This window comes from Pteropus alecto, unplaced genomic scaffold, assembly GCF_000325575.1.
Source record: "Pteropus alecto unplaced genomic scaffold, ASM32557v1 scaffold3, whole genome shotgun sequence".
NCBI classification, from domain to species: Eukaryota; Metazoa; Chordata; class Mammalia; order Chiroptera; family Pteropodidae; genus Pteropus; species Pteropus alecto.
This window is the reverse complement of record NW_006442484.1, coordinates 6213453-6218307: the sequence shown is the minus strand read 5'-3', so window position 1 is coordinate 6218307 and position 4855 is coordinate 6213453.

The following is a 4855-nucleotide window of genomic DNA, read 5'->3' as shown; positions in this document are numbered from 1 at the left end:
AATAAATAAATAAATAAATAAATAGGAAAAAAATAAAAATAAAAATAAAACAAGAAAACCCAGCACTGCTGCTGATGTAATGAGGTTACACTCATACTTGGTTGGTGGGGTGATAGTCTGTTGGCAGTCTGACCATATGTATCAAGAGGCTTAAAGAGGTTCATGTCTTAAAATCCAATGGTTCCCGAGAAAGTATCTGAAATACAAATAAAAGCTTTATACACAAAGATGCTTACCATAGCATCATTTATAATAACAAAACACAAGAAACAGCCTTCAAGTCTTATAAGTGGAGTTTAGTTAAATAAATTAAAACATTCAATATATACACTATTAGGCAGCCATTGAGATGATGCTTATAAAGAATTTCTAACAATAGAGTGTACAGCTGGGATGCTTTGAATATAGCAGAAAACTGTTATGTTAAAACCAGAGGCAGGGTTGTGCAGACCTTTTCTTCCAGCTGTGCCCTCAGATGTTGGCTCCTCCTACAGCTGGTCTTGGTTTGAAAGATGCAGCAGCTGTTCCAAGAATCACATCTCGACATAGCCATGCTCAGAGGAAGAACAGGGATTTTGTCTTTCAGGAGATCCCCTTGCTCTCAATGCATGCAAGTGGGTACACACCCATTTGAATACTAAAAGATGGCAAGAGGCTGGGGCTGGCCAAGACTGGATGTGGTCGATTCCCTGGGATGGCTGTGGGCATGGCCTCTCATCTCACATGGGAAAGCATGTAATTGTGTGAAGCAGAAAAGCAATACAAAAAAAATTGTGTATAATAGGAACGCTCTGTATTAGCTTTGCAACTCTCCTATAAATCTAAAATTATTTCTACATAAAAAGTTAAAATCTGAAACCATTCTCCTAGGCAGCCTTCAATAAATCAATGAAAGACAAATATACTTTACTGATGATGGTAACATATCTTTCCCTCACCATTTCCTTTATGTTTTGTTGATAAAGAGGAATCAAATGTGACAATGATCTTGTTGTACTGGGTGATATTTAGTAAATACTAAAGCTAAACCTATGAAACCTAAAAATGCAAGTAAATTTTTAAAAATGTTTTTTAGAACATTTGCATATACAGTATAATCACTCATTGACTTACCCTGGGCTCCCTCGGAGCAGAGCCAAGAGCTGGCATGCAGGTGGTTTGTCTGGGAACTGTTACCAGGAACTACAGTGAGAGAATCCAGAGAGTGAGAAAGGGAGGAGGGAAAGCCAACTCAAGAGTACATTCTTGAGTTGATCATCACTGTGGGCAACTGGTGCTCCACCCTCCTGGAGATTCATACAATGTGTATCTAAACTATCCACCCCAGAGAAGAAAGGAGGAGCAGTTGTCCATTGGCTCCCACCCCCATTGGTCAAAGTGTGGCCCGTGGGCGGAGTGTGCTGCACTTCTGGGCTGCACATGCATAAACACGAGCAGCGCAGCATTGGAGAAGCAGCGTGGCCCGACACTGGCCACTTTTTCCTGTAGGAAGCTACTGAAAGCTCACCCAGAACTGGTATCCGTTAAAGTGGTTGAGGAGATTTGAAGTGGAAGAAGCGTGTGAAACTGTATGTAAAATAAAAACCTTATACCCATACACACCCAGAGTTTTTCCAGGGCACAAACCTTACCTGACTCAATTTTTGAGCAGCCTCATAGGGAAGATTTCAATAAATGTTTACTGAAAAAGAATGAGGTTTATACAGCGGAAGATACAAACAGGCTACTAGTTATCTCTGGGTGGCATTTAGGGGCTCCCCCTGCCCCCATCTCTCTGTATTTCCTACTTTTCTCTAATAGAAGCATATTATTTTCATAATAAAAACATTAGTCTTTTACCATTTTAAATCCCTCCAATAATTTCAGAAGGCATTGCGGAAGGAAGAGTGAGCCTCTTTCCACTCTGACAGATAAACACTCCTCACTTCAGAGATCTGGTGACAAAGTCATCCTTAAGAAGCCAGCTTCTTCCACTGGTCATTTTAATCTTGGCCAGCTGGTTGTCATAAATAAAAGTGCCATCCTTCGCGGCTCAGAGGGTGGGCCATGTGTTGAATTCTTTTGTCCTTTTTCTGGGAGTGAGGGATGCTTTAGACTGAGCCACACATGCCGCACATACGGGATAGAGAGGAGAGAACACCAGCTTCAAAGTCAGGCTTGACTCCTGGTACCCACACCCACCTGCACGGTGACCTGGAGCAGGCATACAGCTTCTCTAATTCTTGGGTTCCTCTCCTCCAAAGCAGGATCCTGGCAGAACTGGTGAGAGGATTGGGTGTGAAGGGGTCTTCCTTAACTGGTGGGGCTCAACAAAGATCAGCTCGAATGCAGTTCTCCATTTGTGACCAAACCATGCCTGGGAAGGCTGGCCTGAATGCTGCCTGGGGCGGGAACCAGCCATGGAAGGATGGCCAATGGGTATAAGTGGCAGTCACAGCGGTCGGGACCTCCAATGCTCAGGCTCCAGCCAATCACCTGCCTTGTTTGGTGCATGGGGCAAATGTCCCAGGTTTCACAGTAACCACTGATAAAGCAACTAAAACAAGCCAGAGAGCCTGTACAATTACTCCTCTGGAGAATTAGGCATAGTAACAATCTCTTCCTCAAGAAACTAGGTAGGAGAAAATGAGGTGACAAGTAATGATGGTGCTACCAACAGAATGAGACCTGGAAGGCAGAAGGTTTTCCCATACACATTTGTATTGAGGAGACTGAGGTGGACAGGAAAGGAATCAACTGTCCAGGGCCACACAGCCAAGAAGCAGCCAGATTGGGAATTGAGAGAAATCAGTCTCATTAAAGAGGTTGGGCCCTGACTCCCTAATCCACATCATCATCTCTCTATGTGGGGTTACTGCTTGTTTGTTTCTGTGGCTACTGCTGCTGTTGCTAACATGCCCATGGCCACATAAGGCCAAGCCCACTGACACAGCTGTTGGCTGGGCCTGAGGACCTCCTCAGCTGGAAATGGGAGTCTGTGAGCTGGCCCTTTAAGTCTCCTATGGGGAGCCTGCCCTGTGGTGCAATCTTGCTCCCTGGAGCTGGCAGCTTTACTGCGGCAGTAAGGAATGTCCTCTGGGGAGATTTAGTGCCTGGTGATAGACATGTGGACTGCTTCATTCAGCCCAAGGCAAAGAGTGCATGGAGGTGGTGGGGAGGGAGGGGGCGCATGGAACTAGACAAAACCAGATGGGGGCACAGGGAGCTAGGCCAAGGGGGCAGGAAACTTACATTGAAGGACACTTTTCTCTGCCAGGCCCATGAGTTTGGTGAGCACCCAAAGCATCCCTATCAGGAGACACAACCATTTTACAGATGAGAAAACAGAGGCTCGGGGACGTTAGGTGACTTAACAATGTCTCATCAAAAGAACTAAGCAAATCTTTGCTAACTGCAGGGAAGAGCCCACATAGCATCTGTCTCCAGCCTCCAGGACTAGGACCTGGGGGCTCCATGCCACTGCCTCCAGCCCTGCCAGCTGCTTGTCATCAGAATCCAGCTAATCTCCATAGGGCTCCCAGCTCTGCAAGCTCCCTGTTTCCAGCTAGTGAGAGACCCCCTTCATTAGCTTTGCCAGAGGGCCTTCAACCTGCCAAGCCAATTCTTGGGCCACCGCAGCTCCCCATGCAATTTGTCTTGCTTTCTAAGCTCCATCGTCTGGCCACCTGGTCAGGTCATCAGGAAGAGGCCCCTCCAGGGTGTCTCGGGAAATCAGATAGGCATTATAGGCCTTTCCTCTCCTACCTGGCACCTGACCAAAGCACCTGGCCGGGAAGGGCAACCACAGGATCCGGGGCCTGATCCTCACCAATTAAAGAAGGTTTTTAGACAGGAGGACCCAGTGTCCTGGAGGAGAGCAGAGCTGGTGTGGCTGAGGGTCTTCATCTGTGGCTGTGCAGCCCAGGTGCACCACTGCCTGGTATGCCGAAAGTGAGATGAGTGGGCTGATTTAGTTTATCTGATTCGATCCTCTAGGAGGCTAAAGTCCAATGCTCTCCACCACACCGTGCTCATTAAAGTATGAAGGAGAGAGCTGGTTGTGGCCAGCTATGGCCCATTGGTTGGAATTGATTGAATGCAGACTTGTACTGAGCTAAGCACAGTGCACTGCTGCCTGTGCTCCCTCCTGGTGACCTTGGGAAGTCTCCCAGCAGTGCTATCATCCACGGATCCTCTGCCAGGGTGGACACTACCTGATGTCATGATTCTAAGTGGGAATCACTATAGTGTCACATGGAAGACTTGCCTTTTCTGGCCCTGACAAGAGATCAATCGTAATCTTTGATTCATTCGTAATGTAGTAATAATGCTTAGTCTCTGTTATGTTTGCTATGGCTCCCACTGAATTGCCACCATACTTATTCTCAGTAGCATTAGTTCAGATGGGCGATTTCAAAAAACGCCTATCTAGAGGCATTATGGCAGGGTTATTGCAGTGGTAACCTTGGGTGGGGAGTTAGGAGAGCTAGGTTTTAGGCTTGCCTCTGTGTCTTTAATTTAGTCCCCTTACCTTTCTATTGTTTTTGTCAGTACCATCTATGTTGCAAGGAATAGAAATCTCCAATCGAACTGGCTTCAAAAATAACACATTTGAAAAAGAAAATTTGTTGGTTCATATAAATGAAAACTCTCATAGCATGTCAGCTTCAGGTAGGGGTCGATCCAGTGACTCACAATGGCTTCGAGCTCTGGTGCCAATTTCTGTCCTTCCCTTTGTCCTTCTTTCTGTAGTGTACCGGCTGGATCTCCAGGCTCAGTCCCACCAGGATATCAGAAATGGCTGTAGCAGCCCTATGCCACATCTCCTCACACCCTGGTCCAGAGGAAGAGGGATTCTGCCTTCCTTCACTCCTGG